The sequence below is a fragment of the Oreochromis aureus genome, linkage group 22 (genome assembly GCF_013358895.1).
Source record: "Oreochromis aureus strain Israel breed Guangdong linkage group 22, ZZ_aureus, whole genome shotgun sequence".
Taxonomy (NCBI): domain Eukaryota; kingdom Metazoa; phylum Chordata; class Actinopteri; order Cichliformes; family Cichlidae; genus Oreochromis; species Oreochromis aureus.
The window spans coordinates 10687717-10714956 of NC_052962.1; the positions used below are offsets into that span (position 1 = coordinate 10687717).

At 41.7% G+C, this 27240-nt stretch overlaps 1 long non-coding RNA gene across 1 annotated transcript; it reads left to right on the plus strand.

Annotated features, from left to right (window-relative positions):
• On the plus strand, positions 1-25949 carry LOC120435502. The gene is made up of 4 exons (XR_005609778.1): positions 1-2312; positions 7975-8065; positions 10275-10375; positions 25788-25949. It is a non-coding gene; the product is annotated as an uncharacterized LOC120435502 (long non-coding RNA).
• Positions 25950-27240: the final 1291 nt, after the last annotated feature.

The window sequence follows — 27240 nt, forward strand, 5'->3', positions numbered from 1 at the left end:
ATGGAGGGGGCTGGAGAATATCTCAGCTGTCGTGGGGGAAGAGGGAGGACACACCCTGGACAAGACGTCAGTCTGTCCCAGGCAGGCAACAGGCAACCATTCAATCCCACAACCAATTTAGAATCACCAATTAAACTAACCCATGCATGTTTTTGGACTGTGGGAGGATGCTGGAGTACCCAGAAAGAACCCACACAAGCACAGGCAGAACATGCAATCACCAAACAGAAAGGCCAGAGCCACGAATTGAACCTAGGATCTTTTTACTGTGAGGCAACAGTGCTAACCACCATCACCACTGCACCAGCCCAACTAAACTCATGACAGGAAGTAGCTCCCCCTAATTTCTACCTAATGCTTAATTCATGGTCACCACATTGGTTGCTGCATGTGCCAGCTGTGACATCATCACAGAATCATCACTATTCAGTTGATTCATACTAAATTTTTTGCAGTCTTCTGAGCGACAGGTGTCAAAGGAACAAGTGAAGAAACACTTTATAATATGTATGTGTCTAAGGGTGTACTTCCCCTGTTATTGAATGGAATTTCAAAGTATTTTATCTGAAACTAAAATGTATATATATTTACCTACAAATACGTAAAGGTACCCCACAATAATAGGGTAAAGTAAAAGTAAAGTAAGACCGTTTAAATAGTGTGTAAGTAATTTTAATTAATTCATTAGCAATTTTACATAGCTTCAGGTATTTTACAAGAAAGAAGAAATAATTACATTGAAGGTCAATTTAGGTAATGCATAAATAATTAAATAAGTGAATAGGAAAGAAGTGCCTAAATTCTGGCTACTTTACAGGAAAGGAGACACACACAATACTATAAGCAATTTTAAGTAACTTCATGTATTTTACAGGAAAGAAAAAATAATTAGATTGTAAGTAATTTAGGTACTGCATAAGTATTTTTAAGTAGTACATCTAGGTATGGTGTATATTTGTCCATGATGGATGTTATATTTTGAGGCCAACCATCCATTTATATTAATAATATAAATTTAACAAGGACTGTTCTCCCTTACAAAAAATAAATACTGTCAATATTTGCTGGCCTATGTGGTCTTATAATAATGGAGCCAAGCCTAACTGAATTCTTTTTGCAGTCATTGTTTAAAAAATTACTTCTTAAAGAAGTGTTTCGGGAAAGAAGTGTCTGTTTTCCTGTAAAGTTACCTGTAAGGTAGGCTAGGTTAAACCACTCCATAATACAGTCTGTGCCCCAGAAACTCTACTGTGTACTTACAATGTAAGATGGGAAATATTGTTTGTTTTTCCACAAAATTACCCAAAAATTATACAGTTCTTAAAATTACATACAGAATCATTTGTGTCTCTTTTTCTGAGTCATACACTACTTAAAATTACTTATGCTTTGCTTAAAATTGCTTACACACAACTTAAATATACGTACAGTAGAATTTTTCTGTTTCCTGTGAAAAGCTGACTTGTTACCCTCTTATTTTAGTGTACTTACCTTTAAGTATTTGTAGGTAAATATAATTACATTGCAAAATTTTTTTTAAACAAAAAACATTAAAATTCCACTTATTACGGTAAAGTACGTCCTGTAATTATAAAGCTGCATTATAAACTTTTACCAAAGTGGCAACAATAAACAAAATGATCACACAGGGGTTTTTTTTCTTACATTTTTCTTCAGAAAGTTTCATCTTTTCAAGTTGTCTCCTCTGTAATCTGGAAATCTCTGAGCTCCTGTACTGATACATGAATATAATGGGGGTTAGGGCGACAACAGCGAGAATAAATGGGTTTGGATAGCTAGTCTAAGTCCTGTCCCAGTCGTCAGGGAGTAACAAGTGTTTCAAAGAGCCAAAAAGTAGGTTACAAAACCAATACACTAATTATCACCAAAACTAGTGGCAGGCATGAAACAAAGCCCAATGACTGCAAGTCTTGCGCATAACAACAAGTCACCTCAGGGGCAAAGCATGCATATACAAATTGAGACGCAGCTGCTTGCTCTGCTGCAAATCCCGGCCTACACGACTGGAGCTGTGCTTCTACACTTAACATGGAAATGTGCTTTTTTACATAAAGAATGATCATTTTGACGATGCCTCCTTCAGTTCTGTAAATGATGACAGATGGTGAGCATTTCTAAATGTATGGTGGAGAACACCCTTCAGACATCAGAACACCCTTCAGAGTCACAGAGAGGCCTCTTAAAGCAGGGGGCAGCTTCCATAATGGCTGAGTGGATGAACGGATGGCTGGAGTAGAGGAGCTGCAGTGCGTGGAAGTGTTTCATCTCCAGTCTGTACTCCAGAGGTGTAAGTAAGTAATGGGTGCTAGCTGCCTTCTAACATCCCCATCATCACTATAGTCAACACCTGCTCTTGAGATTGCACCACATACACACAGTTACCTGCACGCACACACGCACACACGCAAACTCAACCTAAAAGCGCTTTCATGACTCAAGGAGGAAAGTGTTAAAGGCAATAGCCTGCGGGGGTCAAATGTCAGCAGCTAAGGGGCCTGAAATCATGTCAGAATGCACTTATCCTATTCCAAACCCTCACATCACATACTGAATCTCAAATAGATGTGCAAGGATCTTTTATATATATATATATATATATTTTACAGTTGACGCCTCTGAAAAACAGTATTCAGGAAACTCTCATTGATATATATACCCAGTGGCAAGGTGATAGTCCATGTCCCTCCTTAATTCAGTGCTCCCAGCCATCCAGGCTGGCTGAGTGCTACCAGCCGAGCAGTGATGGATAACGCAAGGCTCATTAGGATAAGACAACAAAATCAATAGAGCGAGCACAGAGGTGTCAGCCCCTCACACATGCCAGTAAAAAGCACACTGATAGTCTATTCGCTGGTATTGAAGTGTATCTGGGTGGCAGGGTTTGGATGTGTGTGCACCTGAGCGTGTGCATTGCTGTGGACGGGGAGCGGTTATGGGGCGAGTGATTGATGTTGATGGATATGGATAATGGATAAACTCAAATATAAGCGCTCTCAATAGGGGGTTTGTGTGTCTGTGTTTGTGCGAGAGATGAAAAGCAGGAAGGAGTCGCATTAAGGGAGATAAAAGGCAGGTTTTGGAGTTTCGCTTTGCCACACAAATAATATCCTTTTTTTTTTTCTTTTTTAAACCGTGATATTAAAAACTCGGTGAAGTTGTTCCTCTTCTGGATATAGATACGGTACCATAAACAGCCCATTGTCTCAAATCTACATCAGCTCTTATCTGTGACAGAAACTGTCTTCTCCCCTTTCTGGAAACTTCCTTTATGCTCCAAGTTATATTACCATACTGCGTACTGTAAAAAATATACGCATGGGGGAAAAAAAGTATATTGCAGTACACTTATTAATCCCTTTCTTCGATAAAAAAAAATGGCAGGAATCTTTTATTTGTAATGCTTTGCTATACATGCACAAGTCTGTGCAAGCCCTGTGAAACATTCAGCTTCATTTCACTCATAAAGTTAATTAGTGAGTTCACACTGTAAAAAAACATGTTTGGTCTGTAGACAAATATATAATTTTATATTAAGGGTTTTTCCATATATCTAAGAGTGAACACTTACTTTGCTTACATAGACTGTAAATAAAAGATGGATTTCTCTGCTATAATTTCAATTACTGGTTTGTTGACTTGCCATCTTTGAAACCAGATGTCAGGGCCCGGGTCTGAGGGACCAAGGACTCATGTGTTTTTTGTTCTTACCTCAGGCTGGTGATCCTCGCGGGTCATCCTGTCTGGGAGGTCGTTATTAATAGGTTTATTTTTCACGTTTAGTATTTTGTTCTCGCTCCCTTTTTCTCTGTCTCGCTGTGTGTGTTTTTGTTCATTTGCTCGACCCCGGAAGTGTTCCACACTGGAGGCTGCCACACCTGCCGTTCGTCAGCCGTCACCAGCTGCAGCTGATGGCCTCATCAGGAGCACTCTACTTAAGGGTGTGGCCGAGCTCTGGTCAGCGTGGGATTATTGTGTCAGACTCGTCAGTATAGCTGTGGCCTGCTAGTTGGAAAAGCTCTTTCTAAAAGGAAGGACAGTGTAGTCACCAGTAAGTGTGTTCTGTCTTCACTAGGTATCGGGAGCGGAGCGGTGCGTTACCAGGCACACCCACAGTGCCTGGGACTTGTAAATACTGATTCATTGGGCACTTCTGTAAATAAATCCACTGTCACCTTAAAAGTCCTGCTTTCGAGTCCTCCTTCTCTGCTACTCCATCGTCTGCCACCGCAAACCGTGACACCAGAAGTCATAAGCAAGAAAGGAAGAGCAGCTAGCAGAAATAAGCTGCAGGACACTGCATACTCACGCTTTTAGCTTCTGTTTTACTCTAAAAGGGAATGTAGCTTACAAGAAAATGCTGCTGTATTAAGTAAGACTCTCCTATTGGAGAAGTGCACATTGAGGTCACACGTCAACTGAGCACTGGCCTCATTTTCTCACGACTTTCTGCACAATCATTTTGGAACCACAGCAGTCTCCCCCTGCTGGTCATTACAGAGAATGAAGGTTTAACTTTTATATTCTATTTTTTAAATGTATTTTACAAACAGCCTACATTTACTTACAGCTTTTTCTTTTTTGTGTTTTTAATTAATACCAAAGGTTAAAGAAAATGAGTGGGGGTTTTTTTTATAACTTCCCCACAAAGAAACAAGATTTTAACACGAACTTCAAGTCCAAACTATTTTACAGTCGACACTTTTTGCAGTGAGGTTGACTTGATAGTGGCCTCTTATCTCTGGGAGGTAGTAATTTATGGTTGCGCAGGCTGCCATTGAGATGCGTTGGCGCTTATCTGTTGTTCTTGCAGTCACAGCGCTGCACACACACACACACACACACACACACACACACACACACACACACACACACACACACACACACACACACACACACATGCAGATCTACACATATGCACGCACCACACAGAGAGGGAGGTTGTGGGGTTAGATAGTTGTTGACAGTTTGCTGCTTGTGGTCTCTCATGTAGCAGATGTCTTCCTGTGTGAGGCTCTGCAGTTTTCTGTTGAACCAGAGCCTTAATCTTTTCCCTGTCTGACTGAAAGCGTCACTGCGGCAGGCAGCGCACTGTAGACGGTTACTGTTCCACTTCATTCCCAGGGACGTAGCGAGGGTTAATATCAGCCTCTGTGTCTCTCTCTCCTACTACTCTATTCCTATCCAGATTATGGACTTGAATGACTTTCTCAGTAGTAATGGAATTCCCAAGTAAAGTTCATTCAATGGATCTCCACTCTGCTCCCCTAACAGTCCAGTAATTGAATTGAAATCAAACCTAATTGGATTGCTGTAGGAATGCCACTGAACAGTGTGTCTTTTCCTGGGAATGGGGTGGTACAGCACAGAACACTGTGTGTGTGCGTGTGTGTGTGTCTCTGTGAACGAAGATGGAGATGGAGATGAGGCGGCGTTGGGCACGGAATTAGATTAGTCTAATAATTTTCAGTGTGAGCCCACAGATTCGGTGGTTTGGGTGCAGAAGACGGTTCTCACTGTTGCCGGTAACATGCTGACAGTCAGCAGAAGCCAGACCTCACTACTCCACCCTGCCGTCACATCACACAAACAAATTACCTGAACATCCTGTGCGAGACGCAATGTGTGCAGCAGCCTTCACGCAGCACATGTGTACGCCGCGCTGTGAAAACACGGCCCACTGCTGCTGATTTGCTCTGCAACATGTCAACAAGTACTCTGATCTGCTGAACTGCACTTTAATGGAATCTACTCCTCTGTACTTCACTCGTGCTTTACTTTGTACTCCGCTCTAACCCACTGTACTTTTCCAGTGTCCTACTCTACTGTATATTTTGCACTGTTGTGGACTACATGTACTCTATATCACTCTGTATTCTGATTGCCTCTTTGCTCGATATGATTTTCACTGTCCTACTTTTCTATACTAGTTAAAGTTATCCTTTATTGATCCTTAGTAGCGAAATTCAGTCTCTGCATTTAACCCGTTGTAAGTATCAGGAGCAGTGGGCAGCTGTACGGAGCACTCGGGGATCAACTCCTGCTCTAAGCCAGTCGAAAAAGGGCACGTGGTGAATTAAAGTATTCCCTGAGGTAGCCATGCAAGCACAGGGAGTAAAGTCCACGCACAAAGGCCCTGCCCTGACCTTCTTGCTGAGAGGCAACAGTGCTGCCTACACTGTGTTCTGCTCCAGTCCTTTCCATCTCTACTTATCTCTGCTCACCCCTACACAGCTCTAGTGTACTCCAGTCCGCTCTACTCTGCGATACTTTACTCCTCTGTATTTTAATAATCTCATCTGTACCCAACTCTGCTCTTCCCGTAATCCACTCTGATGTATTCTGGTCCAGTCGGGGTTCAAGTTATAATCGGAGCTCTGTGGCCATCTTTAAACTAACATAAGGGTTGTACATAATTAAATAAAAACCCAAAGTGCCACTGCTCATGAGGTGGACTGTATATAAAAGATGGCCAGTGTGATTGCCCATTGGTTGCTTGACATTTGCACATGTGTCAATAAACAGCCACATCCTTTAAACCTTACAGTGAAATACATGGATGAGTTCAAAATCACCACTTTAAACGTTCTTAAGAGATAAATTAGCTCTAGATACATTCAAGCACTTTCTGTAGCAGGCTGATAGCATGCTAATGTCTATTTATGGCCCTGAGAGTAAAGGTTGTGTGAGTTGTGTGGGAGAGAAAGATGCAAAGTAATTTGTGTTTTCATCACATCATTCATGTAATGATGTAAATACATGTTTGCTATTAGCTTGTCTCTTCCACGGCTGGTCCGTCATGTTATTGTCTCCCCAAAAACACTTCTGTTATTTTTTCTGAAAATCTTTCTTTTCCCCTTGTGTTTCATTCAACTTTCATTGTGTTTTTTTTCACTTTCTGTTGTGTTTGGTGTGCTTTGGCAGCAGTTGTCTATTTCCTGGCATTTTCTTAAATTGCAGTGCATTTGAACTCTCAGGGCCACTGTATAATTATCCAATTAATGTAAAAAAGTACACACCTTAGGCAAGAGCAAAATGCAGAATCCGTGTTTAAAGTTGACTTGAGTTCATTTCCAATCCCAAATTTAAAGTATTGGACTCTCTTAAAGTAGCTTTGCATGAATCACAGTTCAGAATAATCCTTCTTTGTCTTATCCTGGGCCCGTGTAGCTCCCGATCCCTGTCATATCACCCTCTTTTTAAGCCAGCTTTCCTCTGATTGGCTGATGCTTGCATTACTGTGCAGTTGTTGTTTTTTTTACTTTCTTTTAATTTCACTTAACACTGAGTTTTAGTTTGTAATTTAGCTTTATTAATAAATAAATACATAAAAACAGCAGTGCTGCTCCCACTGGCTCGAACCGAGACTCTGTACTTGGATCACTCTGCAGTCTCCCTGCTTGACTTCTCTTTACGCAGCTCCACTCCTCTCCATTACTCCCTCTTAGACTCTTTTACTCTAGTTTCCAGCACTCAGTTCCATTTGACTTCACTTTACGCTGCTCTACTTTTTTTTCTCCTGTACTCTATTTAATAACTCTCCTGTCCGCACAATCTATTGTACTTTAATATCCTCTCTTCTCCTTCGCACAGTTTCTTGTTGTTTATTTGGCTGTGCTTGTTTTCCTTGTTCAGCTCAGTTTCCTTTAATTTGTGGTCTGGCTTTTGGTCTTGATCACAGCCATAATGAAAGACAAAGACTTGATCCACTGATGCCATTATAACCAGAGTCGCCTATGATGCCACATTTGTTATGACTGGGACTTTGGGGTGGCGCTCCGATATGCATCCAGGGAATTGTAATTACACCAAAATGGATGGGTTTTTTTGCTTCTTTTTCTATTCTAAGGATTTTTAAGATGGAATATCTGAAAAATTTATCTTGACGTTGATCTCGTAGACGTTTCGCAGAAGAGAGACTTTACTGCTCCTCTTGTCTTTTGGTTTGTTCAACAGGAAGGTCAGAGAGTGAGATGCAGAGCGGTGCGCTTGCTGCCTCCTTGTGTTGCTCAACGCTCCAACAGAGCTTCCTGTGTGCGCCGTTTTCGTAAGTATAGGCTTTTAATGCAAATATCAGCAGGGTGGTGAATTTCTGATCGAGAACCCCTTCGCATTTTCTGCCCCACTACATCATTTTGTCAGATTAGAAAGTTCAGGTAGGCCTCTAGTCTCATTATTTAGAATGAATACCATCCAATTTTAATCAGCATCCAACCGAGGGAGTTTGGGACATCCCAAGGGTCTGTATGGTACATGAAGTCTCGATTTTGCCCAAGGTTGTTCTCTGGATACGAGTAGCTCCAACTTTTTCCCCCCTTTTACATCTTTTTTTTTTTCGGGTTTCTCATTAGAACTTGTTTCGGACCTCATTTTAGCTGCAGGGCCCAACAGGGCTCCAATTAGATGGACGACAGAATTAATGAAGTCTGCCTCCCTCTCTCCCCATGTCTCTCACTCTTCCTCGCCCTCTCTCGTCTCCTCCTCCTCCTCCTCCTCTTCCCTTGCTCTATTTATCCCAGCGCTCAGGGGGACACTCGGTCTGGATTCAGTCAGCGTGGCGGCGTTTCTTCTCTTACAAAATTAAATATGTGTAATTGATGGTTTCATAAACAGAGCTAACCTTGCCAGCAGCAATCGGGAGCTGCCGTGAGGAGGTTCACGTGAATATGTATTGTGTCAGAGAGGAGCCAGCAACTGCATCCACAGGTCCGCAGGTTCTTCGCTCACAATGAGACAGAGGGGAGGCGGGGGGAAGAGATGCACGCTGCGAGATATCGACTGCAGCAGTCTTCTCGCCTCGTAACACATGACATAATGTCTCCTGCAGACAGCCTCAGACAGCGTTGTTCTGAGGTAAACTCTCACTTACAGGATGTTCTTCCTTTCTTTTGGTACTCTTTCTTTGCTTTCTTTATCTTTATCTTTTTACCACCGTGAAGCCAGAGAGATGAAAGCAGTCTGATCTATACAGATGGGAAGATGAAGGGCCGCTCAACATAAATGTCTGGAAATACGGTGAAAAGCGCGCTTGTGCGGCGGCCTTGCGCGAACACAAACGATCTGACAACGTGAAGGAGACGAATGTGTCACCAAAGTACTTGTTAAAGGACACTTCCAGCAACGGCTTTTAACTTGAACAGTAAACACAACTTCTCTATAGTTCATTTATTTATTTATTTATTTTATTTCTTTACTTCTACACCTGTGCTTCCATGTCTTTAAAGGAAATACTAACACTGTGTATTCCTAACACTGTAACACGGCTTCATAGCCATCTTAAATCCCCCACAGTACCTGTAGACTTCTATTAAATGTGTATTTTATTAACCTCAATTGCAGGTAATTGGTTGTATTTTATTGTCCAGAAATAATAAAATGTAACCTCACTGAACCCAAGCTGTGATTGTGGGGGGTTGGGGCCACTTGGGGGCAGTATAACAGGGTTTAAACAGAAAATGTTCACTTCTGGTAAATAGGTTAGAGGAAAGGCCAAAAAAGTGCTTTTGTTTTAAGCACTGTTTTACCCCTACAGGAGGTGGAACCAAACACAACAACCCATAAACACACACAAAACTGGTTAAATAGACAAATATTGTAGTATACCCCATAAGTTAAATAATACCAAACTGAACAGCAGAGGCTTTTTCTACAGGTCTAAAAATAATGGATCTGAATGCTCTTATGCACTGAGGAAACACAGCACAACATACATTTCAAATTGAATTTGAAACACTGGAACACTTTAAACACATATTAAAGATGTGTTAAAAGGGTGAATCTATCATATGATCCAAGCCCAGTTATTTAACTTACTACTAATATAGTAATATATTACATATTACATTGGCTGTAATGTGCATTACTCTGCAACTAGTGTAATATTTTACACTGCCTGAGTAAAATATAATCTACTCACCTAATTTAACAACAAAAGTAAAAGCTAGATGTCTCTATGGGTTTAATACATATGACTCGCACCGCTGATTGGCAGAGGGGTAATATGCATCTCTTTAAGCCATTTAAAACACATGCAAGTTGTAGTTTGACTTCATGGCCACAGTCTTTACAGAAGTCTTCTGAAAATGTTTGAGATTTAAGATGATTTTTTAATGTTATGTGTTTTCATTTAACCTGTACTCTAAGCTCATTAGTGCTGAGTTATGCTTTGTGTTTTGGGAATATTGTGCTCCAGCTGCAGTTCTTCACCTAACAGCAACAGCATAATGTTTGTACTTTTTCCATGTTTCTGATTACAGACAACAACATTTTCCAAGGAGCTCCCAACAGTAGTTCAACAAATGCCGACCGCCATGATGTGACGCAGTCATGTGGGAGCGTCTAGCAGACCAAAAATAAAGTGGGTGAGGGCGTGGAACACATAGTTACTTTGTTTCCATAAATGATCCATCTGTTGACATGCACTTACAATCGAATTTACAATGTTTTGTGGCCATCTTGGTTATGGACCATCTGCATACCTCACTTTTAGAAACACTGACATTAATGAATGCACGACCATTTAAAATAGATTAGCAGATGCCTTAATGTTCTCTTTTTGGCTGTTTGGCTCACAGTGTAAAATAAATACCCTTGTCTATTAGTACCGACTCTGATCAGCTCACCACGGTTTTCAGGGTTTTCCATTAGGTCATAGTACCTGGTACCAGGTACTTTTTTAGTACCTGCTCGGCTTTGGTTTCAAGCGTTCCGAGCAGGTACTAAAATGTGACATCATCAGACTACATGCCACCGATTGGCTGGTCAGTGGCGTTATTCAATGAGTGTGTCCAGGTGTCAAACAAGTGCATCCATCATTTTTTGAAACCTGGCAACGAGGGAAATGGCTAAAAAAAACAACGCAGTGTTCCCCGAGTCTGACGAAAAGCCACAGACGGAGCAGTACATACATCGTCGCCTCGACATCCACCTTTGTTGTAGCGTTCGTGTCGTATACTAATTACATCACGGGACGCTTGGTTGTCTTGCTATGATGAAGACCACACACATTAGGTGGTACACGATTTTAATGGAAAACCAGTCTATCCGAGTTGAGTTGTGGTGAGTCGATCCGAGTCAGTACTAATGGAAAAGGGGCTTCAAGGCCTTTACCTGTGTTCGCACCTAAAACTCATCCAGTTGCTTGTGCTGTGTCTTAAAGCTGCTCTCTTTAAAGCGAATTAACAGCCTCCATCTCACCCTAGCATCATCTCCTGTCACACCAACCCTCTGCATTTCCACTGTCCCACCTGTGCACATGTCCAAACCACCTCAGGCTCGCCTCTCTTACTTTTTCTTCAAACCACTTAACCTGAGCTGTCCTACCGATGTACTCATTTCTAAATTTGTCACTTTTAATGAAAATCTGAACGTCTTCTGCTCGGCCATCTCTGGCAAACCATACACTATAGCAGGTCTCCCTACCATCATAGAAACCTTCCCTTTCACTCTGGCTGCTATCCTGTCCCAGATAGCCGCTGAGAGTCGTCTCCACCGACTCCAACCTGCCTGCTCTCTCATCTTCACCCATTTTGCACACTGTGCATTGCTTTTGATGGTTGACCCCCAGGTATTTAAACTCATCCACCTTCCTGGCACCTTCACTGTCACAGTTGTCTTCTGCTCATTCACAAACATGTATTTTGTTTGAAGGTGATTTCATGGGTTCATTTTTCATGAATATCCCAAAGTGCAGATATGAATTCAACGTCTCTGATACAAAAATCTCCAAGAGCAATGCGATGTCACCCTGTATGACTAAAATATAATGAATGCATAACAAAGCCTTATACACTTTTTTCCCTTCTTTTTCCTGCAGTCCTACAATCAATAACACAGACATATCAATTTGCGCAAGAGAGTCTAGTCCAGGGCAAACACTCCCTCTAGCATTTAAACAAACCTCCACTGGGAGTCGTTCTCCCAGACTCCCCTGGGGCTGGGACACACCAGTGCCAGACCATACTGCACTGCTGGGATCCATCTCCTTCACGCCCGCAGTGCTTAAAGCAGCAGAGAGGGAGGGTGGCACGTAAAAGCAGAGAGAAAAAAACACACACACACACACATCAGGGAGCACACTCATTTCTGCTGCCACTGTTGTGTTTGCCTCCAACCGCTCGGTCGGGGTTGAGATATTCAAATTAATGAATGAGAGTGAGGGAAGTGAAAAATGAAAAATGTGCTTGGAGAAACTCTGACTTTGAGTAATGCTGGTAATTGGAGGGAAACATATAGAAATGCAGTGGGCATGTATCAGCAAATGAATGTGGGGAGGAAAAAAAAGACCTTTCCGGGTGTTGGTCTCATTACTTGCTGCATCTTTGTAGTCAGGACAAAGAAAGTTGCAGTGCAGATACAAAATTGTCCCCCCACAATCCAATGCTCTGGGATTGTGTAGCTGCTCACGGCCAGCCGCTGTATTGTCAGTTCATCAAGTGTGTTAAAGCTGCACTGCAGCCGATATCGTCTGGTAGAGTGTTACGATCTTATAGCCTCGTCTGATTTATCTGCTGTCTGGCTGCAGCACTCTCCTGTGTGTTTAGGTGCTAATTAGAGTACAACACACACCATCTCTCAGTCAATCACAGACACACACACACACACCGCCACAGACAGTCTCATTGGTGATATAGACAGTGTTTCAAGAGATAAAAGAAGAGAGAAAAAAGTAGGTGTTGCACCAAAAGAGAGCCTTAAATTACTGGTAACATGTCACACAAGGCTTACCACCCTCCATCAAACACACCCACACAAACATAAACATACACATAATGGGCTATACGGTGCACTTTATACACACACACAAACACACACACACACACACACACACACACACACACACACACACACACACACACACACACACACACACACACACACACAGGTGCCTATATTGTGTAAAAAAAAAAAAAACAAGCTTGATTCCTCTCTCCACTACTTGCTTCTTTTCCCCTATCCGGCTTTTCATTTTTCCCTTTAAAAAATTTAAAGACCCCCCCCACTCACCCCCTTCCTCCGCCCCCTCCCAATGCTCCTTCCATGCCCCCACCCCCCACCCCCACTCTCTGATCGCCACAGTTCAGTATGTCCAGTAATCCTGGATGCCTCGGAGGAAGAACTGCACCGAATCACTCCATAAATGTATGAGTGTCCAAAATGAAGAGGAGCTGAGAAATGTGTGGGCAGTGGGCTGGGAAGCATGTCCGAGCTTACTAACAGGACGGGGGAGGGTTGTCGGGGAGGGCACGGTTGGTGGAGGTGGTGGGGGAGGGAGGGGGGTTGAGTCTAGGTGGGGTAGAGCTGTAAGTGGTTGAGTGGGTGGTTGTGGGGGTGTATAGGGAACTTGATGGTGGATGTTCACAGAGGAGGGTGTCAGACTCTGCAGCACCAGAGAGGTTTTTTTGGGTGGGGGGCTTTTCATATTTTGAGAATGTGATTTAAGTCTTCCTCTGTGTTTTTTATTTCTATTTTGTTTTATCCAGCCTCCTCACCTGAGCTCTACAGGCAGCAGAACAGCTGGGATTAAATGCCCTCCTGATACTTAAAGGTGTTATACACGTTTAATGTAATTCAATCAGGTGTTTGACCTTCGCTGTACTGGAGTGAATGATGTGCTGAGTCCAGGAGGAGGGAAAGTTTTCTCTCTTCCTAAATAGGACTCGGATGCATGAGCACATGATTTACTGTATAGGCCAATAAACATTCTGTACTTGCAGAAACTTAAAATGTGTGGTTAAAACTAGGAACCAGTATATTTTTGTGTCCAGTCATATATCTTTTCCTAAATTCAATCAGCAAACTCATGGCTGTGGGATTTCTCCATTAAAAGTAGATCTCAACAACATGCCTGTGCAGGAATTAAGAATATTTAAACACAAACAAATACAAACTACATCCTTAGGTTTAGACATGCCCAGTAAGGAAGAAATCAGTGTTTGGGTTCAAATCGACTCTTTCATAATGTTGCAGTCTAATCTTGCAAAATAAAATTCGTTATAAGATTTATCAGCAAAGATTTTACATGGACTTATTCACACAGTCTATAGAAGTCTGGAAGGTAATATGAGTTGCTGTCTGTTTATCACTGATTTCAGTTCAATTCAGTTTTATTGATATTTTATTGATATTTTATTTATAACAGTCACCTCAAGGTGCTTTATATGGCAAGGTACAGATCCTACAGAAAACTCCAACAGTCAGATGACCACCTACGAGCGAGTACTTGGTGACAGGGGGAAGGACAAACTCCCTTTTAACAGGAAGAAACTTCAGACAGAACCAGACAGACCCAGACGGGCAGACATCTGGGCACCTGCCCCATCTGATTGGGGTGAAGGGAGGAAGACAGAACAAAAACACACCGTGGGAGAGAGCCAGAGATTAATAATAACTCGTAATTAAATGCAGAGAGGTGTATAAAAACACAGAGTTAAAAGAGGGGATTGAATAAGAAACTCTCAGTGCATCATGGGAAACCCCAACAGCCTAGACCTATTGCAAAGGGACCAATATCTCTAGTACGTACCATTAGTCTGAGAGCAAAGTGCTCTGTTGGGGAGATATGGTACTATAAGATATTGAAAATAAGGTTTTAGTTTCTTTAAATTAATTAATTAATTTTTTGTTGTGGGGGTTGTTTTTCAGCATTAACAGGAATAAATGAAGCAAAAGATCTGTGGGTCTTTCTCTGGGAACTTTTGAGCATCAAACACTGAATTTCTGGTGAACTTTGTACTTTTTCTTCATCAGCTTGTGATGGAAATGTTTTGATTTGTATAAAGAAAAACAGAAAAATTAGGCCCAAAGGCATATTTCATCATAGATTGGCAGTTTCCCTAAGCAAATAAGTAAGTCCACTGTTTATGTTTTTATTGTACAGGAAACATGCATGTCTTCTAAATAGTGGAGGGCTGTGTCCGTTGTTTCCCTTCTGAAATCTAAAGCCATGTGTTTGACTGTTCAATAGGTCAAACTGGCTACAGCCTTTGTAACAGCTTGGCATGTTGCAGAATGTTGGAAATGTGTATATATAGCTGAATATCGATGCCATTTCCAGGCCTTCCAGGCTGAGCAGCATCATCTGCTGAATGCTGATAGCTGGAAGTTTGCATTTGCAACTGGCCCGGGGATCTGACCTAACACAAAGCCAAAGCGCTACTTTGTCACTTTTCCACTTCTCCAAAGCTGTGATGACTCCTAAGAAGGATACTTGTGGGTCACAGGTGAAGTAATTCAGCCGGGTTTTAGTGATTCATATTGAGTTGGATGGAATCAATACAAATTAATAATGATAGAGCAAGAGGAAAGTCATATGTGACCATGTAGAAATCCATATTTGTTAGATGCAAAGGTCAATAGAGCGTTTACAGCTTGTGGCTGAAAAGAAGAGACTTGTTGAGTTGCACTTTAAGTGCCAAAGTCTTGACTTTATCAAGGGTCAAGGTGAGCCAGTGTGCTTATTGCTCCCTTGGCATCCGTCTCCACTACCGCTATACCTCTCCTCGTCCTCTTTTCACGTTCCTCAGTCCGTTCGGAATGATGCACATTTGTTCCTCCCGTCACATCCTCGCCGCTCTTCCCTCATCTATTCTCTCTGTTGTGTGTCCCCCTGTTCAGCCCCCTGAACCACCCTCTCTCTTCTTCCCACTCTTGGGATGACTTTAAATGACTTCAGGGAAAGTTATTTGGAGTTCAGGTAGAGTTCAGACGCAGACCCGGTACCCTCTCTCTCTTCTCCCTCCACTTGTCTAAGCCGACACGTGAAAGTCTCCCTCGACTTCCTCTTGACATGGGATCAGCCTGGAAGCTCAAAGCCCCCAGAATGGCGATCGTAATTCAGTCCCCTGTGGCTCGGACTTTGTGTTTGATCAAATAGGCTGCTGTGTCTATGTTTGACATTGGGCTCACTTGTGTTTAATGGAATTTTCTTTTGCTTTTTAGCATGGGTAGATTATGAGAAAATGGGCCCTTGAGTAACATGTAAAAAGGCTCCCTGCCACCTACAAAGGAACAAGACACTCAGTCTGAAAGAGAGTTTTCCACTCGTTTGTTGTTTCCTTTTAATAATTTTGCATCTCTTTGTTGTTGTTGCTCCTGTATGCTCTAACTCTTTAGCCATTTTGAGCTTGCAGAACTTTCTGGTCTCCCCTTTCAGCTGTTTGCATGCCTTTCCTGTCATTTTATTTGCATAGTTTCTTGGGCATATATGCAGTTCTGTCATATTTCTTTGTAGTTGCTCCGATTTTATGTGCAGTCTTTTTCTTTGCTTTACACCCTGCAGATGTTTCGCATCTCTTTGTAATCATCAGCTTTCATTCTGTAGTTGTTTTGTACTTTTCTTCTTCTTGTTGTTGTTTTTTGCATTTTGTGTTGTTTCTTTTACTTGTTGCAACCCATTGTAGTCATTTTCCTACCTAGTTTCAGTACTTTGTATGTACTTTGCATCTTTTTCTAGTTCGTTCGTGCTTTTTTATAGAAGTTTTGCATTGCTGTTAAGTTGTTTTTCATCTGTTTTAAGTCATTTTTTTTCTTTATGTATTGAATTTTTGTGTGACTTCAGTCATGTTGCATGCTCGGTCATCCAGGTGAGGAAATCCCAGCTGATTCTGTCCATCTGCATGTAGCGTTTTTCAGTGGGAGAAACATTCCATCAGTCATCCAAGTGACTTCTTCAGTCTCAGATGACTGCAGGTTTCAGTACATTTGCATAATGACCAAAACTAGTGTCACTGACTAACAATGGGCTGTGAGCCCAGACAACAAAAGACACCTTTCAGTCTGTCATGAAACTGTCTTGCTTGGAGACCTGGATCGTAAATGTGTCTGTCGCTAAAAGTATTGTGGGTTAGCGTCTGTTGTTTAAATGTGCTATAGGCTATAAGTAAAATAGACATCACAGTCATTTCATTGTGAGGTATTAAAGTATATCTATCTATCTATATAGAGATATATAGAGATATAGATCATAGATGTAGCGATACCGAATGACAGTAACATCAGGAAGAAGGAACACGAGAAGCCGGAGAAGTACCAAAGGCTCAGAGAAGAGCTCGAGAAGATGAGGAGGGTGAAGGTAACAGTGGTCCCAGTGGTAATCGGAGCACTAGGTACAGTGACTCCAGAGCTAGGCAAGTGGCTCCAGCACTGAGATCTCTGTCCAGAAGAGCGCAGTCCTAGGAACAGCTAAGATACTGTGCAGGACCCTCAAGCTCCCAGGCCTCTGGTAGAGGACCCGAGTTTGAAGGATAGACCGCCTGCAGGGGAAAGAGGGGATTTTTTTAAATTTATGTTTATATATATATGTATGTATATGTATGCGGTGGGGTGTGGTTCGTGGCACAGCTGCGGGGGAGGCAGACACACCTGAGCTCAATCAGCTCATCCCGCCTCCCCTATTAAACGTGCCGGGACCTGAGGACTGGGTTGTTTTTGTTGTTGTGCGTAGGACGCAGCTGAAAAGCTGCGGCTGTGAGTTGGAAATACGACAACCGGAAATCCAGGAAGTGTGTTAAAGTGCAGTTGTCGGGTCCATCTTTACTCCCACAACATATATATAAACACACAATTCACTGGGGTACGTATTGAGAGGATAGAAGTCAAGTATTGATCTTATTGTGCTAGTGTCGATCCAATACTGATAGTGTTGGTATCAGTAGTATTAATATTTGGATTGATCAGGGAGGAACAATGGTTTGAGTGGGGAGTCAAGAAACTACGTGAAAAGAGAATGACCATCTCTAAACCAAACAGGGGTTAAGGTTAGAGTTATGGTGAAAGAGTACATCTTTCACCATCTTACAATGGTATGATTGTCATTTCCCAACTCTCTAGGAATCACACTTACAGCCATTGAGCAATGTAGATGACAGTCATGGAACTGACCTCAAGGCCCATTGTCAGTTGTGCTAGTTTCTGTCATAATGTAAATGTACCATTCGTAAGGTTGTGGAAACCTGTAGTTAGCTGAGACTGAAGAAGAAGTTTCTACCACTGAAAATGCAACATGCAGATGGACAGAATTAACTCTTGGAGGTCTCACTTTAGTCATTTTGTGTCTCTTTGTTTTTATTCTGCATCTTTTTTCTGGGATTTTATATCCCTTCATGGTTGTTTTGTGTCTATGCATTTTTTGCATTTCAGCTTTTTTTTGTTTTTATCTAATAGATTTGTGTCTCCTTGTGTGCTATTTTTTCGTTTTCCTTCTCATTTTCTTGTCTTAGTCTTTTCCTTAATCTTTCTCTGTTTCTTTGTGGCTTTGTGTCCATCTACAGTGCAATTTCTGTGTGTTTTTCCATCAACAGTTTGCAGGTGAATCGGGACCTTCAGGCACTGCTGTCGGGCAAAAAATTTCAGCTGAACTTAAGAAAACTGGGCAAGCTGATTTAGTTGAGGCTAGAGATAAAGAGAGGGTGACTCCTGTTTAAAGCTTCCTCTCTTGGCAGATTCATACTTACACTACTCCACATCTCATCAGTGTTAGTCATTCAAATAAAAATATAAAATCTTGAGATACAGGTGCTTTTCTGTGCAACCAAAGAGCTGTCAAACTAATTCTGAATAGCCTGAATAAATCTTACAGATGCCCCAGATACAGACAACGCAATCAGGAAACCCCTATTTTTACGTAGTACTTTATTTATCCAGTCAAAAAATGTTAGCAGTCGTATCAGCTGTTGCATTAACCCTGTGACCCTCAGTAAGCTGGTTCAGTAACTGATGCTTTTTAAGGAAATAATGAATCTGAAATTCACAGAAAAGAAAAAGTTTAATAATGAAATCATGAAACTTTAATAGAGCACAGTGCCGGCAATAAAGACTAATATACAGTACATATGCATAACATGATCAGTTGCTGCGTGGAACAACATGACAATGGGAGAAGTCATGTGTGTAATTGAAGACCCAGCACCTCAGCGTGTTATGAGGAGCCTCCGTGGCTTTTTGTTTTTTTGTTCTGGCAAAGCTCGTCCTTGCCTCCTAGTGGCCAAAGAGGTTTTTGCACCTAATGGAGCGAGCCACACATGTGGGTGAGGATTGTACTTTTGGATGACGCTGCCAGGGGCCTGTCTGTCTAGTCCACAGGCGTCCTGTAATCTGCCTGACACGCGCAAGGCCCCCAGTGACTCTCTGTTATTAGGGCCATTAGGCGGCTTGGGACGAAGCTGAATTTTCATTAGCTCGGGTGAATTTGTGCGCAGGCATGTACACTTGCACATGCATGGGTGTGTGTGTGTGATGAGTGTGTAATCTGTCTGACACCAGCCAGCCATGAGGGAGAGACACTTGAGGGCTGAAGGATAATAACTCACAGGACAGAAAGAGCAACCTGGAGTGACTGGAAGCCTGTGGTGTTTTGACGTATTTTACAATTGCTTGTTGGTAAATTACTCAATGGATGTATGACACATGGCGGGCACATTTAAGTGTATCTGTAAGATCTCTGAGGTCTCGGAACGCAAAGGTACAACTCAAGATGCAGGCTAACGTTATTTGCCGCATTTCCCATTCAAGTCAGGCCTCTAATTCTGCAACATTCTCTTCTCTCTCAGCCATATCGTCCCATTCCACACTCATTTGTTGCCCCTCTATCATATCACAGTGCATTTCCCAACCAATAAACGGAGGCACTCTTCTGTAGAAATGTATTTATCTTTCACATAAACTCCATTCTGGCTCCACTGGTCTCTCTCCAGTAGCTCTCTCTGGCACTTAATTTCTATTAATGGTTCTGCAACTGGCACTCGAAACCAATCCACCGCTAGTCGGGCCGAGCGGGGAGCGCATATGAGGAAATATGCAAAGGCAATTATCCTCTGTGATGTGCATAACTGCAACTGCTAATGCGCCTCTGCTCATTGTGTGTTGTAGGAAACAATGTGAACTGGTGGCCGCCTGCATGCATACATTAGCCGTGATGCAGAGGCTGACGTGGAGGGTGGCAAGTATGTCAGCTACATAAGTGTGACATTAGTCATGTTGCATTGTTGTTACCAGTGTAATGGCTTTCTGGACAAACGAAGGCAAGGAGTGGCTGCACACTTATACAGAAGTACACACACACACACACACCTGGTCTCTATCAGTGCAGCACAGCAGCACGCCAACTCGCGATAATAATCATCATCAGCATTGTAAAGCTGAGTAGCTTGTAAAGGCTTGTCTTGTTTTTTTTTTCTCTGATAGCAACAGTGTTTCTCTCGCCGCACCATTGTTCCTGGAGAGTCCTCCAATATCTCGCTCAGCTGTCAGTTATAGATTTAACACAGCTCACTGGGACGGTGACAGGAGGCCAATAATAGGCTCCTGGGCTTGTAAAGCCTCCATCTGCAGAGGAAACACTGAGCAAATAAACCCCGAGGAGCGGACACAAGTACACAACCCTATTAGAGCTGCTGTAATTACACCGAGGAGTGTGTTCACGCACACCGAGGTGTGTTAAAGTTTTATAGCGTGAGGTCAGTGATGAGGTGGACTCAGATATGATGGGATGAGGCCTAATAGGGTGTTTTATAGGTACCATGTGTGCGGTTTTGTCTTGTGCGTGTGATGCCTTTGTGAGTGTTTGTGAATAGATATTTCCTATAGATGCCCGCTCGGTGTGTGAGTTTGCCTGCGTCTTCAGCAGTACAGAGTTTTTTTTTTCTCTTCTCTGGCATGCCGTCATGCTTATCAGCTGCCTTCAGATCTCTGCAATTCACTTAAATGTTATGGATGGGAGCCGAGTCCCTGGATCGCACCCTGTCTTTCTGAGGATACAACTCGCATGCACTCTCACACGTACAAACCTCCTGACCCTGCCTGATATGAAGGTTTACCAGGCTCTCTCTCTCAGGTGGAACTCTGAATTCCTGTTACACTCTTTGCTTGATAAGCTTGTGCTTCTTTTACTAGGCATCCATCAAGTGCTGTAAAACCCTAACCCTGACATAATCTCTTGTTTTTCACTTCAGTTTGCTTCCAAGGACAGCAGCCAGAGAAGGAAATGTTGTAGCCGTGGCAATAGAGACAGGTACCTCTTCCTGCAGTGAATGTTCAAACAGTGACATCAGACTTGTCTATCAGACTCTTTTGCTTTGTCGAGTCCACCAATAATCAGTGTAGCAGTATGGAAAAGTGGGTAAAAGAAGCAGAGAAAGTGAGCAATGTTTCCACAGGAGACACTGAACATTCCTTGTGAAAGTAAAACGGAATGCATGTTAAATTAATTGCAAGGGGTTTTTTGCTTCCTAAATGTATATGCTGTGCAACGCACTTGTGTGTAGAGTTGTGGTTTAAAAGCAGGTCTAAGGGGAATGAAATTCCAGCCGGTGAGCTTCATCCCAGGGCTAAATTACACAAGCCAGCCATGATTTCATGCTTCGCTACATTACTTCTCCCTTTTTCGCTGCACTCTCCCCTCCTCGCTCTGTCTCATTTACCTCTGCTTTAACCCCGTATGGATCTTATCTGGTTAAAGAGCAAAAAGAGGTGAACCACACAGCCGTGCGGCATGAATATTTCATATGTGTTTGGATTACCATTTTCTCCAAAGATTCATTGTTCTATGTATAATACATGGCGCGTCGCACCTCAGCTCCTAGATCATAACCCCTGCCTTTCTAATCACAGGCGAGGCATGCCCTCACCTAGCCAGCCATGCCAACATGTGTGTGTGTGTGTTTGCATCACCATGTCCATGTGTGAATCAGGAGGGTGGTTTATGTGTAGGTGGATAACAGTGCATATACCGACAGGCCTGTATTTTATATATGGACACATTTGTTTTTGTGTGTGTGTGGATGTGAGGAGAGGGGTTACAGCAGGGCTAAGACCGGCTCATCTTTCACACACACGCACACACACACAAACACGCACACTCCTCCACCCTCTGGCTGGATTAGATGATGAGGTGGGAGAGTAAGTGAGATTGGAAGGGAAAGAAAAAAAATGTGTTTGGTAGGAGGGAGAAAAAGAGTGAGTAACAGATTAAGAGTGAATTTGAGTCTTTTGGCTCCTGGCTCGGCTCCAGCTTTAAGTTGCGGCTGTAATATTCTTTCAAATCATCTACCTCCTGTTAGATATGCTGTAGTGTGTGTGATCTTGCCAGCCCACACCATTTGGCTGTCTGACGGCTCGCTTCTCCCTTCATCTCCTCCCATCTTTCCATTGCTAAATGAGCACTGAATAGAGCGGTGGGCGAGGCTGTATAGATTTGAATGGTTCACTCGGTGGGTGTTTGATGGAGAAAATGGGTGCGCGAGCCATTCTGACCTAAAGTGCCCGTATCTCTTCAGAGCCTCAGAAATGGGCTCTTTTAAATGTATAGTTTCTCCAAAATTACCATACAAATAATTCAAAACAGTGAAGCAGTGAATATTTCAAGAATGTGTGACCTAGATATATCTGTAAAATTTAAGAGCATTTAACTTTAGCACATATGCGCACATGCATGTGTGCGTGGCAAAAGTGGCGTAATCTCACTCGCTCTGAAAAGTTTGCATGCTAATCAAGAAGACAGTTAATCCTACTTACTTTATAATCGGTTGTCTAAGGTTATTTTGATTTAAATCTAACCTAAATATGACCTCACCCTAACCTCAAACCAAGTCTTTATACTGGAATTTAATGAATCCTGAATCAGACTCTAAGGATTTTACTCTTTGTCCCCTTCAGGAAGTCGTGTCCCCAAGATATGATCATGTAACCAGGTGTAGGTCCCCACAATATCAGTAATACAAGTGCACATACACACACACAGTATACACTCTCAAAGTGCGATGAGAGTTGTGATCTTGCCATCGCATTTCTACAAACTCTGCAAACATTCAAAAAGCTGCTTACATGATTCCACCTCCTAGTCACACATATGGATTTAATTTGATGTGTTTTATTTGTTTTCATTCATCCAGATATGAATTAAAGCCTCAGAGAGATCATATTTTAACGTGTCAAGCAGAACTGTTGTTGATTCATATGTTTAAGCAGCACATTTAAATTTGGAGTTTTTCACCATCCTCAATTAGCACAATTTGTCTATTACATCAACAGACAAAAAACGGATTTGGGAAAAGAAAACTTTCATTATTACTCTGAAAACCAAAGCATTTACCTTTTTGCCCATCAAATGCTGATGAAGGCTCCAGAAGATGAAAGCTAGTGTCGTGGACTACTTTGAATTAGACTCTGTCTTTGAGCTGACTGTTGTTTGTTTGTGATGGCGAAAAGCTCGTAGCATTTGTAATCAAACCCCCCGGGACCACCTGTCTTGGTGTGGCTCTTCAAGCTGCTGTATGCAAAGTATGTGTTTTATACTTTGCTCTTCTTGTTCTTTCCTTTGTGCGTATCGTGAAGAATGGTGGGCTGAGCTTTGACTGCCGTGTTCAGTATCTCTCGGCACGGAGTGGTAGTTTTAGAAACCTGCGACGCACTGAAAGCTGTTATTGTGCAGTTGAAACTAAGTCATAAAAGACAAACAATCCACCTGGGAAATATCCATTTAAAGCTGTAGAATTGTGGCCCTCCAGTGGCCTTGAGCACACCTTCAAGTTTGTTGATCTTCATCTCCCTTTGCTGCAGTCATCTCAAATGTCAGCACAGCAAAATCAATAAAAAAAGACCGCCATTTAGGAAGGAATATATCCTTTGTTTTGATTGTTCAAAGGATGATTATTTTTAGCCACATCATACAAAGCTGGTTTTGTAGTACTGGTAATGGCAGTAAAGGAACCGTTAGATTCACTGTGACCGATTGCAGAGACTGGTATCTCATTCTGCCAACTCTTATCCTTCTTCATCATGCCCCTCTTCCTGTCAGACTTTAATGATCCTGTGTTTCCAGGATCATTGAAGTCAAACACATGGAGCCCAAGGCTCTACAGTATATTTTAGAGCATGACCTCATATGTGTCTTCTTCTTTTCTTTTGCTTTCTGGGTGAAAGTCTCACTGTCCTCTTTGTTTAGTCAGTCACAAGTAGAACAGGAACTGAACCATCCATTCTAAGCAGTAGGTGAATTTTCATGAACTACAGTATCCCAGTTATGATTGGGGTTTTGAAGGATCCCATGTTTAGTTTTGCTCATATTACAGTTGGGCGATCTTCATAATGTTACCCTGTGAGATCCCCAGTAATGACATCATTAGCACTGGGAGTAGGGTGTGGACATGCCCTCACTGAGGTAGCATTTATTTATTTATTTATTTAACCTCCATAACGCATTCTTTACATAAGATGCGAGGGCATCTCTTTGACATCATTCTTTCCCTAGACTCTCAGCCTAAACTTTACCATAACCTAACTGTAATCGTGACACTAAAACCACATTTTGAGCATCAAAAATATCTTCAACAGGGCATTTTTTCCCCATAAGTGACTGTTGGTCCCCACAAGTATAGTAGCATGCCAATTTTCTGTCCTCACAAAGAAGTCTAAACATGTACACACACAACAACAAACCACACACTAATATTTCTGATGCTGGAGACAGAGATAGAGAGATACTTGGGACTTTTTTCCAACTTTTGCCATTAAGAGAAAAAACATAGGCTATACCAATGGGAGACACTTGTTCACATACAACAGGTGCAACAGATGAGGAGCTAAAGCAGTATCAAGTCACAAATCACATTTGCCTTCGTCTTTCTCACTTCTTTTGTCATATTTTTTTGTTTGCTTTAGGCCTATAGTTCTACTACTTACTCATTCAATCTTTAGTTGTGTGTGTAAAGGGGCCATCCACCTCTCCTCCAATCTGCACCAACAAATGCACATATCTTGTGACTAGCAATGTCAGGTAGGAGACAAGCATTTCTGCAAATGTACAGTTTTCATTCTAATCTAAAACCAAACCCTGAGACAGAAAAACTCTCCTGCTGTTTTCCCTTGTTTTGAAATAATGACAAGTCCAAGATTGCAAATGTTATATGCAGTGACGACGACAAGAAACTATAGTAAAAAAGGTTCATTTTATTATCAATCTGATAACAATCTTTATTTACAGAATTAAAGAGTATAAAGTTTTAACTCTTCATCATTCCCAGAGTTGTCCATCAGTACAGACCTGGCATGTACACATTTTATCCTGAGTTCTTTGTTCTGGTTCTCACTGTCTATTCAGGCAAGTTTTCAGCATCAGTTTTGTGTCACTTCAATGTTTTGTGGAGCTTTTTGTGTTACTGGATGTCTGATTAAATTGCCAGTTTTTGTTGCAAATAACGTTGGAACCTGTGCTAACAGCACAAAGCAACCAGTAACCACAAAAACTATTATTTGTACAGACACATGAATAACCAGATTTCTCTGTGCTTGTCTCAGATGCCTTATTTCAAACATGATCCAAACTGGGATCAACTTCATAACTGGGATAATGCTGCATATCTAAACAGAGATACTATAGATTTTAAAGTTGATGGTTTATAACCTGCTGGTGTTATATTTCTAATTCACTCTGTAAAGTCAATTTTTCCAGTCGGTTGCTCTTTTTTTCCCCCCACATAGCAGATACTGGTCTTGCTGATGGGTTAACGATTTTCTACGGCCCTGTTCAGCTCTCCTAGAATAACTGCCTGTCTCCAGGAATCTCCTCCATGCTCTTGAAACTGTGCTGGGAGACACTGTTTCATTGCTGTCCCTCTAGTGCACCTGTTTTTAATTTCATTAACACAAAAGCTGTTGAAACCGATTAACAACCTCCTCTGCTACTTACAGCTAGGGTATATCCCAGAAGTTTAATTGACTTGATGCTACATTCTGATTAAAAAGTGTTTCCTTTTTTCCTTTTTTGTTTTATGCAGTGTATTTGGCAGCGTGACTTCTGTTCTGGGACTGCACGCCCCTCCAAGATGCATAGTAGCAACAAGAACCCCAGTGCAGAACAGAGCAGGGATCAAATTACAAGAAACCTTGGAACAACTGCTTCTTTGTTTCATATAACAGTCTATACAAACCATGTGACAGTGGGCCTTGGTTACTTAGATAAGTAATTTTGTTTGCTTTTGTTCTGAGTGTGAGTACGGGCATTTGCAAAATGCCCAATAAAAACTATGAACATTTGTTTTTCTCTTTCTTAGATTTAATATTTACTTCAGTCATAATCTGTCAAAAGATCTGGCCCAAATCAAGTTCCCTTCTTTGATTGGAAGTGAAGTGAATACACTCAGAACCTGGCATTAATCTCCTAAAGAGAGACACAGAAGCAGAAAATGACTATTACGGTAAGCAAGCAGCACCATCGAGGTTGGGTAAAACGAAGCCAACAAATGCAATTATCCCAGTGGCCACTTGAGACTGGCTCCAGAAGCAACGCCCATCTTCAGATGCTAAAATTCAACCATGAAAAGAAGAAGTTTACATCCAGCTACCAGCTATTGTTTTGCATTTGCATAGCTGACTCAATTATTTGAATTTTATTAAGGGTTAAATTTAGTGATTCAGCTTTTTTGGCCGAGGTGTGCAGGCAGCTGTTGTTCTCTGTGTCTTTTGAACATGCCTTGCTGCGAGGAAAAGCTTGTATGAACTTTTTTTTCCCAGTTTTTGTGACTTAAACTGTATATTGCTAGTCTGCTAGGTAATACTGATCAGCAGATATGTGTGTCACTCGTCACCCTACCCTTTTGAACACAGTTTATTAATCAAGCTGATCACACTCCACCCTGTCTTCCAAATATCATCACCTTTAGCTCTAAAAAACCTAGCAACTAAAATATAATATTGACAGTTCAGAATGTGCATGTATGCTGGAGATATACTGCAGTAGTATTAATTTAACCCCCAGAGAGAAACTGAAGACATTTGTTTGCATTTTCATTTAAATACAATAAGACCGACAGGTGACATAGAGTTGGGGTTGAATCAATTCAAGACATTTGTCGTATCAGAAGGCAGTAATAATCTAGTTAACTCTAAGGTGCAATATCAATTTCACTTTTCACACTTTACAGTGTTTGCTTTGAATTTATTAGTTGCTGAATATTTCCAGTTTTAGTCGGCTTTAATTTCACTTTTAGTTAAAAGCATCAGCTCCAATGTTCATTAAACTAATCTGTCAGTAAATTGTCTTATTCCTATAAATACATTTCAAATTAAAGACTGCAGCTTAAGGGTATAAGGGCCTTTTCTGATGGGGTTTTACTTTAAGCCTAGCAGGTACTGGAAGATAACTTGAAGAAAAATTACTCTCCTTTACAGATGGTCACATATCCATTTATATAATTAGACACATGGAAGGCTTAGCCTCTAATTGCAATT